The sequence below is a fragment of the Sus scrofa genome, chromosome 9 (assembly GCF_000003025.6).
Source record: "Sus scrofa isolate TJ Tabasco breed Duroc chromosome 9, Sscrofa11.1, whole genome shotgun sequence".
NCBI lineage: Eukaryota > Metazoa > Chordata > Mammalia > Artiodactyla > Suidae > Sus > Sus scrofa.
In genome coordinates, this window is record NC_010451.4 from 11,965,520 (window position 1) to 11,989,529 (window position 24,010).

Below are 24,010 nucleotides of genomic sequence, written 5' to 3' on the forward strand. Positions count from 1 at the left end.
AAGGCAGTACCCAAGTGATGAGAAACCAACATGAGATTTGAAGACAGAACATGGATTAAAGATTCCAATTTGCAAATTCCCCACTCCATTACCACGGACAAGTCATTTAACTTCTTCCCATCTGTAAAAATATGATGCCTTAAGGACAGAATTAAATGAGATTGTATCTCAAAGTGTTTTGAAAACAGTAAAACCTAAATATATATTGTCCCTAGGCTGCTTAGGAAACTTTCAAAAGTCTACCATAATAAATTTTTCCCCTTTACTCATCTAGTTTCTTGTTTTAAGTTACTTTGCAGATTACACACAGATAACTTGTTGAACCTATCAAGCAAAATCTACTCAGATACCAAATAAAAATCTCAGACTCCAGACTGGCCAGGTAACTCCAGATGGGAAAATAATCTTAAATGGAAGAAAACACTATAAAGTCATAATTCTCCAACATGTGACAGGGGGACTAAAAGTCCTTCCAACTATACCAGACCCCTCTCTATCCACACCCCAAACTGGAAATTTAAACTTTGCTCCTCTAGCCCACTGAGATTTATTTCCAGAAACACTTTTACTGATGGACTGTAGGGATTGTGGACTATTTTACCATGGACTAAGGTGAGCGCAGGGAAGAAAAGAAAGCTAAAAAAATAAAAACAAAAACCTGTCATAAAATATTTGTGCTGGGAAGCTAGCATCAAATTTAATACATCTATGTGACAGCTAAGGAAAACTGGGGCTCAGAGTGGTTAAGCGACTTATGGTTACACAGTAATAATCATAAATACATACAATGAGTGGCTGGGAAACAGGGAGATCACCTGCTTTTTAGGGCCACACCCACAGCATATGGAGGTTCCCAGGCTAGGGCTTGAATCGGAGCTACAGCTGCCAGCCTATGCCACAGCCACAGGAATGCAGGGTCCAAGCTGCATCTTCAACCTACACCACAGCTCAGGGCGATGCCAGATCCTTAAGCCACTGAGCAAGGCCAGGGATCAAACCCACATCCTCATGGATCCTAGTTGGGTTCGTTAACCACTGAGCCATGAAGGGAACTCCTCAAACTCATTTTTTGAAAAGATTAGAAATAGATAAAATGCTACTATTGGCTTCCTCATTTGATGCTTTGTCTTCACAGTACTTTGTATATTACTCCAAAATTGTTACTCATTTTTCTGGGGAAGGAGATAGATATAGAAGGAAGAACACTAAAATTGAAGTTAGGCAAAGACCTTCTTGGACACTTATTTCTTCATTTGGAAAACAGAAATATTATCTAACTTACAAAGTTGCGAAAATTAAATGAAGCCATCAATCCCAGCTGTGTGTGAATCCGGGAGAGAATGAGGAAAGGTGGGCCTTGAAGATACATGCAGTCAGATGAGGGTGGAGGCCACACATATACTGTCATTGTCATTTATTATCCCAAAAGATTCAAAAAGCAAATTCTTATAAGGAGAAAAATTTTCCTGGAGTTCCCGTCGTGGCTCAGTGGTTATCGAATCTGACTAGGAACCATGAGGTTGCAAATTCAATCCCTGGCCTCACTCAGTGGGTTAAGGATCCAGCATTGCCGTGAGCTGTGGTGTAGGTCGCAGATGTGGCTCGGATCCTGTGTTGCTGTGGCTGTGGTGTAGGACAGCAGCTACAGCTCCAATTAGACCCCTAGCCTGGGAACCTCCATATGCCGCAGGTGCGGCCCTAGAAAAGGCAAAAAGACCAAAAAAAAAAAAAAAAAAAAAAGGAGAAAAATTTTCTTGCCAAGGTCAGTACTTACATAGTCTCACAGGGAAATTATTACATTATGTTAATAAGTTTATGTTGGCAAAAGGAAAATGAATATTCAGGTACAGGTGATTCAGAATATTAAAGTCTGATCTCTCAACTTCAGTAGAGAAGTGTTATCCTTTAAGTCAGCAAAATCATGACCATCTGGCAGTTTTATCGGCAATTATTTTTTTGCAGTTCAAACCATGGACTTCAGTCAGGATCTTCATAGGCAGAAGAGGTTAAACGGATTAAAGCAATCTAAGATGACATTTCTAGTGCCCCAGAGTTTAGTTTGATAAGAGTTTAAAAGAATACGATACAGTGGCAAAAAAAAAAAAAAAAACTACATTTAGGTTTAAAAAAATGTAGTTTGAAACCAATATTTAGTCATTTGCTAATGATGTGACTTTGAGAAAGCCAATACTTCTATGATCTTAACTTGTAAAATGGAAATACCGAACTCACATGGTTGTTGTGAAGACAAAAAACACCAGGGCAAGATGCTATTCTTTCCCCTACGTGAATGTTAAGTTTAATGCATGTAAATCCTTCTTCACCAGTCTTTTTATGCACAAAAAATGAGAACAAGCTAAATGAAGAAAAATTTTAATTCTCACAGCAATATACTTGCCAAACATTCCTACACCTGCTATATAGAAAAACTAAAGCAGCTGGGGTAATCGACATGACACATAACAGCTGGTATCAGACAGATATGGAGTGGAACTGAGGTTTGCCACTTACTTTCAGCAAAACCTTGAGCAGGTTCCCTTTGCCATCCTGAGCCTCAACCTCCTTATCCATGAAACAGAGATATCAGCAATCACCTTACATGCTTATTTTGAAGACTGGGGAAACTATCCCTCATAGTATCTGGTACATTACAGTTGTTCAATAATGTAAGTTGTTGTTTTTAAGTTTACCACCATTTAACAACTAGCTAACGAATTACACTTTTCAAAGGCTTCTTTATTGAAGATTTTTTTTTTTTTTTAGTTGCTTCATAAACCTGTAAGCTAAATCATAGCAACTCTCACTCTCCGAATTTTACAGTTAGGACAAAAGGCAAGTAAAATGACCTCCATAAGTTCATACAGCAGTAGAGAGACTAAATCAAGATCTCCTGACCTTCCCTGGGTTTCATTATCCCCCCATCCCAAATTATAACATTAGTCCTCAGGAAATGAAATAGTATATTCTTTCTGATAAGCTTAAAACTTCTCTCTTTACTATATAAAAAGTTTTTTTCCCTATTTTCTAGTCATGATTTCGAAAGATAAAAAAGGGGAACAGGAAAATTCATTAAAACCAGCAACAATATAATTGCGAATTGTCTCAAATTAAGCAACAGTTTGATTTTTCTTTTTGTACTCCCCAGTAAAGCCTCTAACCTCTTAATTTAAAATTTTCAAAGTCTGCTTATTAAAATCATGCTTGTGTGATAAACTATTCCAAAATTGAGGGAAAAAATTTGAAAGACTGCTCTCCCAATTTGATGAGTATACATAACTTTATCCCTCTATTTAATCCCTTAATTTCCACACTTATCACACCATGTTGTAATATCTTTAACTCCTTAAGGACTTGAACTGCATTCTATGTATAACTGAACATCCTGTCCTAGCAAGGGACCTAGCTCATGGTAGAGAAGGACTCAGTATTTATAAATAAATGAATCAACAAATGAAGACAATTTCCCAGAGGGAAGTTACAAAAGGAGAAAGTTGGATATGGTATCCTAGGGCTAATAAGAAAGTGAAAGAAACAAAATATTTCAAGAGCTTCATAAGGAAGAGAAACTTTTGTGTGGAGTCAAATAGGTCCTTGTATGGCTTTAAGTATCACTAGAGAAAGACAAAAACCACAGGAGATTCAGAAGAGACAGTTTCAAGTTAAAGGGTTCAAAAGTTAGGGTGCTTATTTGGAAGTAAGAAGAAACAATCCTGGCCTGGGATATTTCAACTGCAGTTTTCAGGTCCTGGCTAAAAGAACAAAAGCAAAAAAAAAAAAAAAAAAAAAAATTTGCAGGCTTTGATGGAGAAAGATTGATGTAAAAGGGAAGAAAAGCTCAATCTAAAATAAGTCCCCCAAGGAGTTCTCTCATGGTATAGAAGGTTAAGGAACCTGGCTTGTCACTGCAATGGCTAGGGTAGCTGCTGTGGCATGGGTTCAATCCCTGGCCCAGGAACTTCTACATGCCTCAAGGCCAAATAAATAAAAATAAATCCCCCCAAAATGTTGGAACCCACTTGGATTTGTATATTTAAGTGTGGTTCCTCTTTCTCCTGAGAACTATCATTTGTTTGTTTTCTGGCATGCAGAAGTTCCCAGGCCAGGGATCGAACCTATGCCACAGCAGTAACAATGCTGGATCCCTGACCCACTGTGCCACCAAGGAACTCCCTGAGAACTATTCTTGAATAAACTGGCAGTAAATAGGGTTAAGTCATTTTATATTATTCATTCAACAAATATTTGAGTGCTTACTACACACAGTCACTATTCTAGGCCCTGGGATTAAGGCAGTAAATAAAATTCTCTGCTCTCAGGAAGCTTTTAATCTAGTGGCAAAATAGATTATACGGAATGGAATGGAATGAAATGGCAAGGCAAGGCAAGGAATGTCAGGCAGGCTGTGCTATGGAAGAAAAAGGGAGGGAAGAACAGATGGAGGTGGCAAGGACTTGGTCTTATGAAAAGCAGATCTTTAAACCTTGTGATTCTCAAGCTTTGGCAAGTATCATACTCATCTGAAGGGCTTGTTAAAGCAGATAATGGGTGGCCCCAACACTAGAGTGTTTCATTTGTAGGTCTGAGACAGGACACATAATTTGCAATTCTAACCATTCTCATGAATTTTTATTGATGCTGCTGGTGCAGGGACCACACTTGGAGAAAACTGTTCTAACCAAAGAATGAGGTAACCTCTAACTTATGGGTCTTGACTTGCTTCTTCATTCTTACATTCATTTCCAACACTTATTCAGCACCAGGAACTTCAGTAGACATTGAAACTAAACTGATCCTGCCCTCAAGAAATTCACAGATTAATGGAAAAGACAGGCACAAACTTAGACATTTGCAATAGAGTGCTATAGGGACCTATAAGAGTGGTCTGTACATGAGCCATGGAATAGAGAAGAGCAACTCTACTACGGAGATAATAGAAGGAGAAACTAAGGGACTGCTTCCCAGAGGTCCAACAAGTGCTTCTCCACAGGCAGGTAGAAGGTGGCATTCCAGGCAAAAAGAACAACACATGCAAAAGCAGAGATGAGAAGAGGGGGGCAGAGGGTTATAGAAAATGAGCCTCTGCAAAGGTAGGCAGTACTCTAACCTCCAAGAGGTTCCTACTCATATCAGAGTTTAAAATTTTTCTTTAGCAAATGACCAGTTGAGGGTGGGGAGAAATGATTGGTTTTTGTTTTACAAAGATCTCTCTGGATATACAGTGCCCTCCTTGTAGAAAGCACTCCTTCCTCCAAACCTAACACAGAACCTCATAACATGTGCTGAGTAAGTGTATACTGAATTAAACTGAACAAGCTCTTTGTCAAGTGTTATCTTATGGATGAGAGGCAGGTCACCACCTTCCCCGCAGGTCTCACTTTGGCCAGGACAAGACCTGTAAAACAGGTCCAGCAGCCTCAATTATTGCACACTGCTCCCTGTACAACTGGAGCCCCCAGAGAGGACGGAAGGCCTTCACTGTTTACATGGCTACCTCACCCACTAGACTTTGAGCTCTGTGAAGACAGGGAATATCTTAATAGATTCAAAATCCCCACAGCCCTAGCAGGAAACTTGAAACAGTAGCTCTTCAGATCCCAGCAATGTTGGGTAAATCAATGACTAAATAGGCAAATTTCCCAGACAGACCCAAGAGCTCACAAAAGTTAAGGACATGGATAAGCTTCAGGGAATGTTTCGGGGTCCATGATTCCAAAACCCTTTTTGAGAAGTATAGTTTCTAGTTGAGGAGAGACTGATTTCATTCGCACCTGATTCAGGATTTACCAAATGTGAACAAAAAAAGTGCTGTGGTAGAAATCCAAGCAGGCCTCTGAGGGGCCCAAAGAGAAAGTTTTGCCTGAGAGGAGTATGGGGGTGGTGCCAGCAAAGACTTCTAATGGGGGTAATTCTTCCGCAGACTCCTGAAAGCTAAGTAGGTGGTGGATACCCGCCTGCTTCGAGGGCACAAAAACAAGTTCCTGGAACGGTAAGACTGGAAGTGACCTGCTCAAGGTCACACAGGAAGTAGGTGAAGTCACAAGTTAAGACCAATGAGGCATGTGTCTACTGTTGACTCCTTTTTCTCCTGACCAAGTCGAGAGAGAGCCCAAAGACACCGGAGGCAAAATTACACATTTTCTCAGAAACAACTCTTAAAGGCTAAACTAGTGAATTTGAAATGTTTATTGGTACCAGGGTACCAACTCTTGCCTTCACCTTTCACTGTTCCGGGGGCGGGGGGGTGGGAGGAGAAAGTGTAAGACAGTTATCCAAAGGGCTTAACAAACAACAAGCACTTGGCTCTCCACACTTCCAAACACCCAGAACGTCTCCAGTGTTCTTCCAAAACACCCCAGCAATGTCTGCTGTGAAACTACTCCAGACAGTAAAGGATATAATAGCGCCTATTGAAATGGAATAATCAACATGAAACAGCCACAATTCTCCTTTCCCAGTTTGTTTTTAACGCCACAAGTGAGCGTCTTCCCGGGGTGGGGGAGGGGCCGCGTGAGTCAAACACCATCCAGTATTTTTCAAGGAGTTGAACCCTAGACGTGATCCCCCGCCCCCCTGGCCTGGACCGGGGTGATTTCTTTCGTGCACAATGAATCTGACGCTGCCTTGCTAGGCTCCCCGTCGGGGGGCCGCAAAGTTCGGGAGGGAGTCCCGGACCCAGACCAGCGGTCCCGACCCCTCCCCGCCTCGGCCCGCCGCCGGGTCCCTCAGCTCCCCCCCCCCGGCGTCTGAGACCTGCGGCCGCCCGGGTGAGCGCACGGGGAGCCTTTGTTGGTCCGACAGCGGCGGCCAGCCTCGAGGGGCGACGCCCCCGCCTCGCCTCACCTGGCGCCCCCCGCCCGCCCAGCCCTGCAGCCGGAATGAATGGGCCCCACGCCCCGCGACGCCCCCGCCCCCGCACCGCGCGACGCCAAGGGTACCGCGCGGGAGGCCGGCTCTCACCTTCCGCGCTTAGCTTCGGCTCCACTCGGTTCCTCCTCCTTTTCCACGCCGGCGGCGGCGGCGGCGGCCGAGCGGGGGAGCGAGCGCGCGAGTGTGTGCGAGGGGCCGCTTCACTTTCCCCCTCCCGCCGCCTCAGCCGCCGCCGCCGCGCACTCGGCGCCTCCCCGCCTCGCTGGTGCCGGGGAGTCCGCTCCGGACCGGGCGGGGGCGGGGGTGGTCAGCGACCCGGGGGTGAGGTGGGGGAGGGAGGGAGCCCGGCGACGCCGCTGAGGAGGTGCGGCTCCGGCCGCTGGAGAGGCGAGGGGCTCGACTGGCCTCCGGGGGAGGAGGTGGGGAGACAGAGGGTTCTTTGAGGGGCTCCGCAAAAGAGGGGGTAAGAGTCTGAGAGAAAGCGTCTGTCGAGTAGGACGGCGGAGCTGCTGAGGGAGGCGGCGGGGAGGCGCGACGGACGGGCGGAGGGGGAGGGGGCTGTGGGGGGAAACCGTGAGGGGGCGTCTGCGGTGCTACCGACACCTGGGTCTCCAGCTGAAGCCCCGGCCCGGGCCCCCGCCTCGGCCTCCGCCGAGCTATTGTACGCCGCCGGGCCGGGCGGACCGCCTCGCCCACCGGCCCCCCGCCCCCTCCCCCGCGAGGCCGAGGCTCCGGCCCAGCCAGGCCCGCCCAGCCTCCTGCAGGTGGGAGGGGGCGGGGAGGACTGGACCGACCCACGTGAGCGAAGCCAACCCAGGCCTGGGGGAGGGCCAGCGCCTGGAATGACGTCATTGGCGCGTGACGCCAGAGGCTGGGGAATCACCCGCTGCCGCATGACGTCATTGCGCCCCCGTCTCTCCTCGAGTGCTATCGCTCGCTACAGCTGCAGGCTCCTTTAAGGCGGGCTTTCCCCAGGATGTTTGTGGGAGGTGTTAAGGGGCGACAGTGGTGGAATCGGGGTCGAAAAAGACAGCCAATCCCATAGGATTGTGGTCCTCTTGGTTATAAAGCACCACTGCATCTGCTAGCTTGTTGCCAAGCGCTGAGTTTGGAAGCTACCCCATATCCTGTGACCTCAGAACTGGACATTTAATACACTGTTGGCTTTCTTGGAGGAGGGGCAAAGAAATGTTAATGGAGGTTTCAACTATTGTGCTCTGGTAGAAAAGAATGGGCAGCTTTTCGCGCCTTCCTACACCAACGGAGGTCGCATTCTACGCAAACCTTTTCCCTGAGTTCAGATTCTGCGTTTCCTAATGAAATGTTTGCACTGTACCTCAAATTCCCCATGTCCAAAACTGAAACAACGTTAGTGACTAAGGGTTTGGAATTAAGTTGCCTTGCTTCAGATTCCAGCTGTACAGATGTTGGTGATAGGATCTTAACATTTCTAAGCCACAGTTTCTCCTTAAGTTGTACCTGTGTATGGGTAACTTGATCTGAGTCACCGTTTTATAATAATAGTAAGTGCAATTTAGCACCATTAAGCCCTTTGGAATGTAGACTGTTCCTACTACAATATTCCCCAAAACTTGTGACTCATGTTACTTTCTGGTCTTGGTGAATGGACCACCATTCAGCAGTACACTAAGCCAGAAACCCCCATTCTTCTTTCTCAACGCTCATCAAATTTGTCACCGAGTCCTGTAGAGTCTCCTAAATATTTCCCAAGATCTCGCCCTTCTCTTCACTCACTGCCATCACCTAGACAACTAGAGCGGCTTTCAGTCTTCCAGATTCAACCGTACTTACCAGTGACCAGAGTAACCTTTTAAAACGACAAATCTGACGAAAGCCTTCCCTCTTTAAATACTCTCAAAGGGTTTTGTGCTTCACAATAAAATCCACATTCTTAATGTGGCACTGCACAACCTTGGTGCTTACACCAGCCTTTCTAGCCTCATCTTACGTGGTATCTTTTGTTCCAGCCACACGGAAATACTACTTAATGTTCTTTGGACAAACATGTCTTCGTGTCTCTGAGCCCTGCTCTATCTCACTGGCCAACACCTATTCATTCTACAAAGCCCAGCTCAAATATCCAGTCCCTTTGTTCATCCAACTAATATTTCTTGACGTTCCCAGGGCACAGCAGAAACGAATCCAACTAGGAACCATGAAGTTGCAGGTTCAGTCCCTGGCCTCGTTCAGTGGATTAAGGATCCAGCGTTGCCGTGAGCTGTGGTGTAGTGGTATGGATCGCAGAGGAGGCTCAGATCCCATGTTGCTGTGGGTATGGTGTAGGCTGGCAGCTGTAGCAATTCAATCGCTAGCCTAGAAACCTCCATATGCCACGGGTGCGGCCCCAAAAAGCAAAAAACAAAAACAAAAACAAACCCCTACTATTTCTTAAGTTTCCCTGAGCCTTCACAATGATGTGACCTTATAGTATTTCCATGCCTTTTGTTGCATGTTGCACACAGTCTAAAACTGTATTTGTATATCTGACTCCCTGCACTCCTTGAGAGCAGGTCAATTTCCTACCTACCCTATCCATTGCCCCAGTATTTAGAACAGTGCCTGACACATAGTAAGAATCAATGTTAAAAAAAAAATGTGTTTAATAAATAAATGCTCACGTAGTGTTTACTATGTACTAGATACTGTTCTAAGAACTCTCTTTTAAACCTCTAACAATCCTTTCTGATAGGCTACTGTTATTCCCCTCATTTTATTGGTTAGGAAACTGAGGTGCGGAGAGGTTAAGTAACTTAACCCAAGATGGTAACCCAGTAAATTAATTCTAATCTGAACTGTTTTTGCGTGGTATCAGTGATGGGGAAAATAGTGGCTCCCTAAAAGTGTTCACATCCTGATCCCCAGAACCTATGAATATGTTACCTTCCATGGCAAAAGGGACTTTGCAGCCTTGATCAACTTAAAGATCTTGAGAGGAGGTTACTCTGGATTATCCAGGCGGATTCAGTGTAATCACAAGGAATTTTTTTTTTTTTTTTTTTTTTTTTTGTCTTTTGTCCTTATGGAGCTGCACCAGTGGCATATGTAGGTTCCCATTCTAGGGGTCTAATCGGAGCTATTGTTGCCAGCCTATGCCAGAGCCACAGCAATGCCAGATCTGAGCCACGTCTGAGCTACACCACAGCTCATGGCAACGCTGGATCCTTAACCCACTGAGTGAGGCCGGGGACCGAACCCGCAACCTCAAGGTTCCTAGTCGGAATCGTTTCGCTGCACCACAATGGGAACTCCAAGGATCTTTAAATTTGGGGAAAGGAGGCAAAAACATGAGGAAGAGGTAGATTAGACTATATGAGGTCAGATGTGAGATGTGATTCAATGTAAGAAGCATTCCACCCCCCTTTGGAAGACAGAGGAAGAGAGCTACAAGCTAAGGAATAAAAACAACCCCTAAAACTAGAAAAAGCAAGAAGAGAGATTGTTCCTTGGATCCTGCAGAAAGGAACAGAGCCTTGCCAACACCTTGCTTTTAGCCCAGGGACACTCGTTTTGGACTTCTGAAACACAGACCTGTAAAATAATGAATGTGTATTATACTGAGCCACTACAATTGTGATAGTTTGTTACAGCAGCAGTTGGAAACTGATACAGTCTCAAATCAAGGGTGACTGCTCTATGCTAACAAGTGGGAGGGGTATCTGCTAGAGGTGCAAGGTTCTCAGTTGCATCCACTCAAATGTCTCCATCCCAGGCCTCAGGGTCCCACTCTCTAGCTACAGGAACTTTGACTTTAGCATAAGAGAACAGTCAAAAGATGTCTGACACCTCAACTATTACATTCTGGGCTGGATTTGCGGCATACTCTGCTGTCCAGCCATAGGAAAAGTGGCTTTTTGTGGGTTTGTTTGTTTGTTTTTGTCTTTTTGTCTTTTCTAGGGCTGCACCTGCAGCATGTGGAGGTTCCCAGGCTAAGGGTCTAATCCGAGCTGTAGCCGCTGGCCTACGCCAGAGCCACAGCAACGCAGGATCCGAGCCATGTCTTTGACCTATACCACAGCCCATGGCAATGCCAGATCTTTAACCCACTGAGCAAGGCCAGGGATCGAACCCACAACCTCATGGTTCATAGTCAGATTCGTTAACCACTGAGCCATGACAGAAACTCCAAAAGTGGACTTTTTAAAGATCCTTCGTGGAAGTCTTCTAAATCTCATACATGTCCTGAATTAAACATGTCCTGGATCAATAAGTGTATCAACCTGAGCCCCAAATTCTCTTTCTTCAGGGCTTTTAAGATAACAAAAACCAGCCAATTCCATGAAGTATAATTTGCATTACCCCCACACTATTCAAGTTCTAGAGCATGCATTCTCAGTGATGACAATACCTCCCCCCAAGAAAGTGAAAACGAGTTCTTTGGTGGGCAAAAAACATCTTAGATATTACAGTGGTTTGTGACTTCCAAAGCTCAACCCTATTTGACACAATCTTATCCCTTAGTGAAACCTCACTCCTCGGATGGCACTTGAACACAGCCAAAACTCAGATTGGAACTTGAACACACAACCCCTGAATAGGAGGGGACTTGAACCGACTGTTTGGTTTTTTGGTTTTTGGGGTTTTTTTTTTAAGCCACACCCACAGCATGTGGAAGTTCCCCACCAGGCCAGGGATTGAACCCATGCCACAGCAGCAACCTCAGCTGCTACCATGACAACACTGGATCCCTAACCTGCTGAGCCACAAGGAACTCCCCAAATATCTTTCTTTTAATTAAGACTTCTCACCTAGTGTCAGGACTTACTGAAGTTCCGGTCTCTTGTCTCATTACAAAAAGAATTCAACTTGAGGCAAAGTGGCAGGCAAAGAGGGAGTTAATTAGTACAGGACACTTATGAGAGACACGAGCAGGTTGACAAAGGAATGCACAGTCCTGAGAATAAAGTGGGCTGCATTTTTATCGTCACAGAAAAAATGGGGAAGAGATAAGACCACCTTCTTCCTCATTTTTGGGTAACATCAAGGCTTATATCATTAGTTCCTCCTTTGACCTTATATGACTTCACCCAGACCGGCATGGCCCTATTTAAATCAAAAATGTTGTGTTTTGTTATGTGGGCAAAAGGGTTGCAACATATATTAAAATATAGTAATTCATCACAGGTGTCACTATAACGTCCCATGTCACCTAGTGTTTTCCCTTTTCACCAGTATTTCTGTCTTAACTGCATGCAGAGATGTTACTCTTCAAGGGCTATTAACTCCCTGACATTATGTAACAAGATTCAAACCCATACCTATTGTCGAGTGTTCTCACTATCAGGGTTTGTGGCTTGAGTGTATCTGGTTGTTACATGCACCTGGTCTTCCTTCAAGGTAGTACAGATTGTTGCTAAGTTACTGGATTCTTTCCTGGAGTGGTCATTAGCTTACAACAGTCTCCCAGACTCCCTTAAAATTCCCTTTTTGTCTTTAATCCCCTAGTGAGATTTTTTTCAACTATTTATCATCCTGCGCTATCCCTATCATTAGTATTTCATTTCTCTGGCTAAGGATAATTTATTGCGTTCTGATTGATAATTAACACTGTCTTCATTTTGAGTGTACAACAAAATCATTTGGTTCATATATACATTGCAAAATGATTGCCTCCTTCAGTTCAGTTGACAACCTTCACCATATTGCATTATAATTTTTGCTTCTTGGGATGCGAAGATTTAAGACCTACTCTCTTAGCTACTTGCAAATATACAAAACAGTGTACTTAACTACAGTCGCCATGCTGTACATTTCCTGGACTTATAACTCTAAGTTTTACCTTTTGCTCACCTTCACCTCTTTTGCCCATCCTCTACCCAGAATACTTTAATTTTTCTCCTTAGGGGGACAATTTTTTTTTTTTTTTTTTTTGCCTTTTCTAGGGCCCCAATCATGGCATATGGAGGTTCCCAGGCTAGGGGTCTAATCGGAGCTGTAGCCGCTGGCCTACACCACAGCCACAGCAACATAGGATCCGAGCTGCATCTGCAACCTATATCACAGCTCACCTCAGTGCCAGATCCTTAACCCACTGAGCAAGGCCAGGGATCAAACCCAAAACCTCATGGTTGCTAGTCGGATTTGTTAACCACTGAGCCATGGAGGGAACTCCGGGGGACAATATTTTTTGAAATGGTTGAGAATCCCTGTGTTAGAGCTACTATACAAGCTGATATATTCCTTCCACTTGTACTTCCAGTCTTCCACGTATCAAAAGCTTAGTTGTTATGACAGCACAGCATATCAGGGGCTATCACTGCTCAACTTATCACCAACAATACATTCCTTGTTGCCATCTGATCAGTTCCAGAATCCCATCCTGGAGTTCCCATTGTGGCTCAGCTGTAACAAACATGACTAGTATCCATGAGGGATACTAGTCATTGATCCCTAGCCTCGCTCAGTGGGTTAAGGATCTGGCGTTGCCGTGATCTGTATTGCAAGGTCGCAGACATGGCTGGGATCCTGCTTTGCTGTGGCTCTGGTGTAGGCTGGCAGCTGCAGCTTGGATTCAACCCCTAGCCTGAGAACTTCCATGTGCCACAAGTGCACCTCTAAATAGCAAAAAAAAAAAAAAAATCCCATCCATCCTGATAGTGTTCCCTCTGGGATCACTTCTGGTACCAACTACCTAAGTTTATATTTCCCAAAGTCTGAGATAAATACTTGGGTTCGGGACGTTTATTTGGGAGGTGATCCTAGAAAACAGAAATGAGACAAGGGAAAGCCAGTGCAGAGTGTGTTACTGAGAGTCTCACTTCTGCCAGAACCTCAGAGAAATATACAGAATGCCTCCCAGAATAGAACAGTCTGAAAGATGAGAGCTTTAATCCTCTGGCTTCATCCCTCATTGAATGACAGTTGTCTCCAGGGCTGTTGCTTCCCAAAGACTTTCTGGCGTTGCTTGCAGGATTACAGATGTTGGAGAAGGTCCTGAGGCAGAATAAGGAAAGATGTGAAGTGTACACTTGAGGTGACACACTAGTGCCATGAGGAGAGTTGGAACTGTACCACAATTTCAGCTGAAATTAGGTATGGGCTAAAGGAACATGATAAGCAGCACAGCTATCTGCCTAAGTGGGTTTATTTTTATAATTTCACATTATAAAACCAACTCCAGTAGGTAATACCTAACCTATATTCCAAAATAATTGATATACTCCCACCAGCAATGTATAAGAGTCCACATCCCCAATCGATACTTAGTATTCTCAATCTTCATTTTTTTTTTAATTTTTTCTTTCTTGTATTTTTTCAGCTGCACATGCAGTATGTGGAAGGTCCTGAGCCAGGGATCGAACCCACACCATAGCAGCAACCCAAGCTGCTGCCGTGAGCACACCAGATCCTTAAATTGCTCTGCCGCAAGAGAACTCCCAGCCTCACTGTTTTAATCATTTGGTAGATATGTAGAGATATCACATTATTATGTTAATCTGCATTCCTTTGAAGTCGAAAGCCTATTCATGAGTTTGTGGGCCATTTGGATATCCTCTTTTAGTAAGTGAATCTTCAGATCTTTTGCTCAAGTTTTAAAAATCAAATGTATTGAGGTATAAATTGCGTGTAATAAAAATATACCTAGGAGTTCCCATCGTGGCTCAATGGAAACAAATCTGACTAGTATCCATGAGGATGCAGGTTCCATCCCTGGCCTCACTCAGTGGGTTAAGGTTCCAACATTGCTGTGAGCTGTGGTGTAGGTTTCAGACACGGCTTGGATCCTAAGTTGCTGTGGCTGTGGCGTAGGCTGGCGGCTACAGCTCTGATTTGACCCCTAGCCTGGGAACCTCCATGTGCTGCAAATGAAGCCCTAAAAAGACATTAGATAGATGGTAGATAGATAGATAGATAGATAATAGACAGACATATACTTATTTTAAGTGTTTAGCTTGATCACAAATGTATATCCCTTATAACCACTACCCTACCCCTTCTGACCCAGAAATTTCCCTTGTGTTCCTTTACTATCGATCCCCTCCCCCCAGCAACCAATGGCCTGCTAACTATCACTATAAGTTACTTCTGCCTATTCTAGAACTTCATGCAAATGGAACTACATGTATTTCTTTGGGTCTGGTTTCTTTCATTCAGCCTACAGTTTTGAGATTATCCGTGGTGTTCATGCGTCAGTCATTCTTCCTTTTCACTTCTGAGTAATATTCCATTCTGTGGCTATACAACCATTCGTTTATCCATTTAACTGGTAATAAACGTTTCAAGTTTGGGGCTATTATGAATAAAGCTACTATGATCGTTCATGTGAAAGTCTTTGTGTGGATATATATTTTCCTTTCTCTTGGGTGTGAAATGGATGGGTTTGGGATAAATGCATATTTAACTCTCTAAAGAATTGCTAACTTGTCTTCCAAAATAATTAGACCATTCAGTGTCCTTTGGACATGTCCTCATCATTCTTTGAGCACTTTTTGGCCCCAGATGTTCTAGGCTTATCTTGGACTTTCTTTGACCCAGTCCCCATATAAGTCATGTCTTCAAAGAGTTCTTATTCCTTTCACTGAAGAACAGTATTTAGAAGCCAAGAACTAATCACTGGGTGAGCTCATCATATGGTGAGCCACTCTTCCCAAGTGTTCTCCGTATACACAAGACTCCAAAGAGACTCACTCTCACTCTCCTTCTGATCTTTAAAAGGCATGCTACCAGGAGTTCTATAGCTGCAAAGAAGTGAATTCTACCAATGACCTGAGGGAGCTTAGAAGCTTTCGATGATAATGCAGACTTCTGAGACCCTGAGGAAAGGCCCTGCCTACGTCATCCATAGACTTCTGACCCACAGAAACTAAGATAATAAATATGTGTTCTTTTAAGCCACTACGTCTGTGGTAATTTACTAAGCAATAGAAAACCAATAGGGGAGGAGCAGGAAAGAAAGCTCCACCAGTTAAAGGCACTCATGAAAGTTTGGGAAGGCAGAAGGGAGGCAGAGATCATCTTCCTGCTGCTTTGGCTATTGCTGCTGGGATGAACAGTTAGAGAGACTTTGGGTGTTCCTTAACAGTCTTTCAGTGGCCAGTCACTAACTTTGTGGGTATCTAGAAGCAGCTGTCGCAGCAGCAGCAGCAGCAGCAGGAGCAGCATCCTGATCCCTTAGTTGCAGCTATGTTGTGCATTCCTGAACATCAAATGTCCCATTGGAGGGCTTCTGATCCCCTACCTCCCTAATTGTACAAAAAGAGGCCGCTCCACTGGCTAGACAGTTTGGCAGTGTTTTTCTGAGAGTGATCCCTGAAGGTCCAGCCTGCAACTCACTCCCACTAAATCTGCAGCCACCTCTCAGTACCGCGTTTCTTTTAGAAGTCATTTTCTACTTATAATAGCTGGGGCGATTTCTGTTTCCTGCACCTAAAGCTTAACTGATATATCTATCTTTGCTTGAGCTGGTTTAAAAGGCATCCTATTCCGGGAATTCCCTTGTGGCATAGAAAGTTAAGGATCTAGTGGTGTCACTGCAGCAGCTTGGGTCATTGTGGCGTGGGTTCAGTCCCTAGCCTGGGACCATCCACATATTACAAGTGCAGCCAAAAAACAAACAAAACAAAGGCTTCCTGTTCCTTGTAGCCAAATTATCCTGGTCTAAGATACCAGTGAGAGGAGTTCCCATCGTGACTCAGTGGTTAACGAATCCTACTAGGAACCATGAGGTTTTGGGTTCACTCCCTGCCCTTGCTCAGTGGGTTAAGGATCCAGCGTTGCCATGAACTGTGGTGTAGGTCGCAGACGCAGCTCGGATTCCTCGTTGCTGTGGCTGCGGCATAGGCTGGTGGCTACAGCTCTGATTAGACCCCTAGCCTGGGAACCTCCATATGCCGAGGGAGAGGTCCAACAAATGGCAGAAAGACAAAAAAAAAAAAAAAAGCTGAAAGATGCCAGTGGGAGATGGAGCCGAGCTGGTGGCGCTAGGCCTAGTCGGGTCTTAGGGCTGAAGATGAGGCAAGGAAGAAGGAAGGATCCCTCATGGTCGTCGTATTCACAGGTTAGGGCTACCTTTCCAGAAAGTCCAACAACTAAGTCACCCATTTCCAAGGGCATTCGCACCTCTATGGAAAACAGCAGGTCCTTGTACACCAGACAGACACTTGACAGCTCATCTCACCATCCCCTGCTGCACAAAAGTTGCTGTACCAATGAACAAAGAAGGTGACCACTGAGTTTCTTTTCATTACCAAATAGATATGATATCCCTGTCAACAAAAAAGAATATGCAAGCTGTCTCTTCATAATATCACAACCAGTTGAGACTACCCTAAGAAAATCAGCTTGCCTAGATGAGGAGAGGACCCTTTCTCGTCTTAGGTAGCCAGGATTTGAAGGAGAGACTCTAACCCGTGCCACTGGTAAGTGACTAACTCTTTTTTTTTTTTTTTTCTTTTGTCTTTTTGCCTTTTCTAGGACCGCTCCTGCAGCATATGGAGGTTCCCAGCTAGGGGTCTAATCGGAGCTGTAGCCTTGGCCTACACCAGAGCCACAGCAACATGGGATCTGAACCGCGTCTTTGACCTACACCACAGCTCACGGCCATACAGGATCCTTAACCCACTGAGCAAGGCCAGGGATCGAACCCACAACCTCATGGTTCCTAGTCGGATTCGTTAACCACTGAGCCACGACAGGAACTCCGGTAAGTGACTAACTCTTACACTCTGAACTGTCCTGAGACTTCGACTGTCTCCTTTGTAAGTGAAGAATCTACAATGAAATCTGGAAGAACTGCACAGTGGTGTGAGCCAGAGGCATGTTGTGTGTTTGTAATGGACTAAGAGACAAGTGAATCTTATTCAAAGGATTTCTCATCTTTTGCTTTTATTTGCCAGTGTTAGTGCTTTGCTGGCTTAGATTGTTACCTCTTTCTGGTACCTTTTTTCCTATACTGTTTTTCAATTCTTTTTTTTTTTTTTTTTTTTTTGGTCTTTTTAGGGCCACATGTGCTGCATGCATATGGAAGTTCCCAGGCTAGGGGTCGAATTGGAGCTGCAGCTGCCAGCCTATGCAGCCACAGCAACGCCAGATCCCAAGTGGCTTCTGTGACCTACACCATGGCTCACAGCAATGCTGGATCCTTAACCCACTGAGTAAGGCTGGAGATTGAACCCGCATCCTCATGGAGACTCGTTGGTTTCGTCACCAATGAGCCACGACAGGAACTCCTGTTTTCCAATTTTAATGGTCCTAGAAATCCCTCTTCTGACCTCTTACCAGAATCAAAAAGTGAGGAGGAAGAAAGCAATAACTACCAAAATGAGAGTTCTGGAGAAGAGTGAGATTCCTCTGAAGAAGAGGACCTTGTGGTGCCCAACCTAACACTTCTCGAGAGTCTGACCTGGCAGGTTAAGTGCCTTTTACAATATTCTGCAACTTGGAAACTTTTACATCCTAATTCCTGGTCGTATCATGCTAAACTCTTGGATGCGAAGACACCAGTCCATATACTTTGAGAGATAGACTCTCACATTTCTCCCATTGTGTACCCAACCTGGAACCAATTCCTGAATGGGCCTCCTCTGGCTTCTTGTGGAGTCCCACCTTTTCAGAAGCCCCTCGTGAGTCCCAGCCAGCTTTCTAGAGAAGATGCCACTCTAAATGGAGCCCTGCAATTCCATTAGACGGTTAAACCAAACATTAAGCAGAGCCACTCCCATACCCAAATACCTAAAACAAATTCCTAATTCTTGTGTTTCTCTTTCTTGCCGTGGCTGGTTATCTTAAACAGCTAAGGAAACAACCCGGACTGAACCCATCAACACTACTTCCTCCACACTGACTCCGAAACAGCGTTAACACACTCCTAACTGCATCACTAGAAAGATCCACCATTCCTTCTCATAACGCTCATGTTGCCAGTTGAGAGAGGAATACAGTTACACAGCCCACAGTTGCGAAATGAATGTCTTCTCAACCCACCTAGGCCTTGTCCTGACAAGCAGAAGTACGACGAGTACTGAAGATGAGTACCTAAGAACCCCGTAACTCAGCTACTGAAGAGGAGTGTGGTGAGAATGCCTTTTGAAAGACCCTGTGGATAAAACGAGGACTTCACGGAGAATTAGTCAAAAGAGACCTTATTACAAAAGATAAGTTGGCTGTTCGCCACACTCAGTTCTCCTCCCAATATACCTTTCCTGTCTAATGGACCTACCTAAATAACTAATTATTAATGGGAAGGGAAAGGAGGCCACGACTCTGTTTGTTACCCAACCTTCAGAATAGCTATTGTGAGCCAGGACATGGAAACAACCCAAATGTCCATCAACAGATGATTGGATTCGGAAGATGTGGTATATATACACAATGGAATACTACTCAGCCATAAAAAAGAATGACATCATGCCATTTGCAGCAACATGGATGGAACTAGAGAATCTCATCCTGAGTGAAATGAGCCAGAAAGACAAAGACAAATACCATATGAGATCACTTATAACTGGAATCTAATATCCAGCACAAATGAACATCTCCTCAGAAAAGAAAATCATGGACTTGGAGAAAAGACTTGTGGCTGCCTGATGGGAGGGGGAGGGAGTGGGAGGGATCAGGAGCTTGGGCTTATCAGACACAACTTAGAATAGATTTACAAGGAGATCCTGCTGAATAGCATTGAGAACTATGTCTAGATACTCATGTTGCAACAGAACAAAGGGTGGGGGAAAAAATGTAATTGTAATGTATACATGTAAGGATAACTTGATCCCCTTGCTATACAGTGGGAAAATAAAAAAAAAAAGAATAGCTATTGTGGACAGTGATGATGAGCTACTCCCAAGAACACCTTTCTGAGCCTCCTTTTCTCTGATTTTCATTTCTAGGGAGGTAATTGCATTAAGTTGAATAACTAGAAGATGAAGGAAAAAAAAGATACCAATGAGGGCATTAAAGATTGAAGGTTGCTACAAGGTGTGGGAAACTAAGGAAGTCAGTGAGGTGGGGCTAAAGCTAACTCATCAATCAATACATTTCACTCATCCCCTGCTCTGTGCCAGCCTGAAAATAGAAATGAATCAAGCATACCCCTGCCCTCAAAGAGCTCAAACGCTAGGTGAGGAGACAAACGTACATGGGAATAAACCACAGTACAACTTGCTGTGGCCTGTAAAGGACTTAGTTAAATGTAGTGAGAGTCCAGGGAAGACGGCAATCTTCTGCCTCCCCAGGGTTATTAAGAGATAGCATTTGAGCTGGGTCTTATAGGATGAGAAAGTCTACAAACAATAAAGGGAAAAAGATCCACTGCCCAAAGTCAGTCAGTCAGTCAGTCAGTCAGTCAGTCAGTCACTTTGAATTCATCATTCCATATAACCTCACAACATAGATAGGTATTATTATCCTTTTCTTAATAAATAAAGAAGCTAGGGCTCAAAGAGGTTAATAACTTGACAATGTCACACAACCGAATATAATAGGAAAGAATCCATAGTGGATCCATAGGATCCACTGTAGATAGTGGATAAAGCATAAAAATATTCATTTCTTCTTATTCCTGAAGTCATTTGAAGAATCACTGAGAGTGCTAAAGATTCCAAGCTGATGGAGTTCCCATGTAGCTCAGTGGTTAACGAATCTGACTAGGAACCATGAGGTTGCAGGTTCAATCCCTGGCCTTGCTCAGTGGGTTAAGGATCCGGCGTTGCCGCGAGCTGTAGTGTAGACCACAGACGAGGCTCAGATCCCGCATTGCTGTGGCTCTGGTGTAGGCCGATGGATACAGCTCTGATTTGGCCCCTAGCCTGGGAATCTCCATATGTCGCAGCAGCGGCCCAAGAAATGGCAAAAAGACAAAAAAAAAAAAAAAAGATTCCAAGCTGAGCTTTCAGGAGTGACACCCACGTCCTTCTGGTGGGAGCCACCAAGGGAAGGGAGCTGTGGCCCTCCTACAGTCAGGAAGCCTCTCTTAAGGCTGCTGGCTCCAGAAATCTGCCACCTCCTGCAGTTCATACCAGCACAAATGGTTACCTTGTGCCCTGTCCCTCTCTTCACTTAATTCAGTTCCAAACTCAAGTCTCGCCAGAGTACGAGACTCTGATTTGTGGATCCTAGTTGGGAAAAAGTCTGGGGAATGTGATCGATTTTCCAGCCTCCAGCACAGGAGGACATACCAGAAGGCAGCTGCATGGGCTGCTGAGTGAGCCAGTCCATCATTTCTGCCACATTCAGTTGGACAGGCCTAAGAATATCAATTCAGAGAGTTCTCTTGTGACCCAGCATGTTAACAATCCAGTGTTGTCACTGCTGTGGCTAGGGTCACTGCTATGGCCCAGGTTCGATCCCTGGCAGGGGAACTTCTGCATGCCAGAGATAAAACACTAAAATGACTGATAATGCCAATTATGTGGACACTCACATACACTCTTGGTAGAAGTATAAACTGATATAAACTTATTGGAAGGCGCTTTTGACAGCATCTAATAATATTAAAAGCATATATCTGCTATGACCCAGCAACAGCACTTTTAGGAGTCTGACCTACCAAGAAAAAAATAGCACAAATACATGAAGTTCAAGAATATTTATTGCAGTCCTGTGGCTATATAAAGCTGAAAATAATCCACTATCTGCCAATAGGTGACTAAACAAATGATACATGTGTATAGCAGAACACAACTAGGCATTATAAGGAATTAAATGCATCTACATGTACTGGCCTAAAAAGATGTCCTTCATTACTGTTGAGTGGGGAAAAAAAAAAAAAAAAACAGCTTGCGAACTTTCCATAACATGATCTTACTTTTTGTTTTTTAAAATGGAGGTAATGATATGTCAGCATAAGTATAGGAAAAATTGCTAATAGTGCATTCTATTGGGAATTAGGCAAGAGGAGGTAGGGGGACTTTTAAACACTTTATATAATTTTTTTTGTCCACCCCAGTGGCACATGGACACTCCAGGGCCAGGGATCAAACCCACGCCACAGCAGCAAGCTGAGCCACTGCAGCCATCATGCCAGATATTTAACCCACTGCAGCACAGGAGAATTCACTTTGTACATTGTTTTTAAGTTAGGGATTATACAAAAGATTAGTTTTCCTTGGTTGTGATTTTCAGTATCTTCCGTATTTTGTGTGTGTCTGTGTGTGTATGTGCACGCGTGCATGTCTTTGAAACATTTTTTAAAAGGATAATCTATTTTTTAAATTTTTATTGAAATATAGTCGACACATAATGTTATTTTCAGGTATATTACATGCTGACCATCAAATATGTTACAAAATGATCACCACAACAAGTCCGGTAACCATCTGTCAGAGTACAAAATTATTACAGTATTATTGACTATACTCCTTATGACTTATTTTATTTTATGACTGGAAGTTTGTATCTCTTAATCCCCTTCACCTATTCTGCCCCACTTCTCTACTTCTGACAAACCCCAGTTTGCCTTCGGTATGTGTAAGTCTGCTTCTATTTCGTTTTGGTTTTTTTTTTTGTTTCTGAAACTTCGCATGTAAGTGAGATTAGACAGTATTTGTCTTTCTCTATCTGACTGATTTCAGGTCATTCATGTTGTTGCAAATGGCAAGATTTCACTCTTCTTTATGGCTGAGTAATATTTCATTGTATGTACCCTGAAGCCTCTTTATCCATTTATCTATCAGTGGACATTTGGGTCACTTCCTAGAAATAAAAAAAAAAAATTGAAATGGGTGGTTATCCAGTAGGTAGGGTAGAAGGGTTCATGCTGAGACCAAATCTAGAGATGAGTAAGAGCTGATCTAGCTTGACTCTGCCCTGATGAGTGGAGGAACAAGACGGAGGTGGGATGCCTTTGAGACCTGCATGAACCTCTGCAAGTCCATGGAGGGGAAGGTGTCCGTATGTCTCCGTAGAGGTGAGTCTGCCAAGAGGGCCAGCTCTGGGCATGGTAATAGGGTTATGAAAATAAGTAATATATGCTTATTACTTATGAAGATAAGTAATATATTCTTGTTCTCAAAATATTGACTGTCCAAGGAATACTACCAATGAAAACTCATATCTGAAATCTGTATAGCCCTTAATAATTTACAAAACACTTCTCTCCTTCTCGCTTGATTCTCTCATTAGCCCTGGGAGGGAGCCAGGTCAAGATTGCGTCCCCATTTTACAGATGAGGAAACTGAGGCCTAGAAGAGAAAGTGACTCATTCAAAGTGCATATACCAATTGCATTTTACCAACTTCCTTGATAACCATTAATGAATTCACTAGGGACAAAGCTGGGCCTTGGGAAGAGCCTGGGATCGCAGTACGAGGCTCAGGTGCTGTGTGTAGTGTGTTCCTGTGATGCAGCCCATTCAGCTGCCTCATCCAAAAATTCCGTCCAACTCAACAACATGCACAGGGCCAGTTATGTTCTAATCCAAAGGACAAGGCTGTTCGGTACATCAATAAGAAGAGAATAAAAGGATCTCTGCCTTGCTCGGTCCTCTGCCTCTTAGTTCTACAGTCCTGTGTTAATTTGCATTGTCTGACCTCACCCTAGTATTCACATTGTTGGATTCAAGTATTTTGTTTTGCTCTTCACTAGAATATTCATCTCCAAAATGGCAAGAATACTTAATGCTTTGGTGTTCTCTAAGACTGTGTCTCTTTTATTACTTTTTTAACTATCACCTTCATTAAAAATACAACTTATGCATGTAATGGAAGTAAGTTTTATACAGAAGTACTTATCCTTAATCTGAGCAATGTACCTTGATATTTACTATGGCATTCTGTATAATTTCACTTTTCACTAGTCTCCTAAATATAATCCAGGATTAGATCTTAGAACAGAAAAAAAAAAATTAGTGGAAAAACAAGTGAAAGCCGAATAAAATCTATAGTTTAGTTAATGATAGTATTATACCAGTGTTAATATCTTAGTTTTGACAAATGTGCCATGGTTATGTAAGATCTTAACATTTCAGGGGAAGCTGAGTGAAAATATGCAGAAACTTTCTGAAGTATCTTTGCAACTTATCTGTAAATCTGACGTTATTCCAAAAGAAAAAGTTTAAAAATATATATATATATGGAATTCCCATGTCACTCAGCAAGTTAAGGATCTGGTGTTGTCACTGAAGTGGCTCTGGTTACTGCGGTGGCACAGGTTCAATCCCTGGCCTGGTAACTTCCACATGCCACATGTGCAG

At 43.7% G+C, this 24,010-nt stretch overlaps 1 protein-coding gene and 1 pseudogene across 3 annotated transcripts in view; one reads left to right on the forward strand and one right to left on the reverse strand.

Annotated features, from left to right (window-relative positions):
• The window catches only part of PAK1 (p21 (RAC1) activated kinase 1), a 142,980-nt gene extending 135,425 nt beyond the window's left edge, over window positions 1-7,555 (reverse strand). For 2 of the 3 annotated variants that reach the window (XM_013979177.2, XM_021062558.1), the window contains exon 1: window positions 6,958-7,495. The gene's annotated coding sequence lies outside the window, so the exon portion shown is untranslated. Of the gene's footprint in view, window positions 1-6,957 lie in introns of all 3 variants that reach the window. The other variant, XM_005667164.3, reaches the window with a different exon arrangement.
• Window positions 8,469-19,179, forward strand: LOC100511827 (annotated as a pseudogene).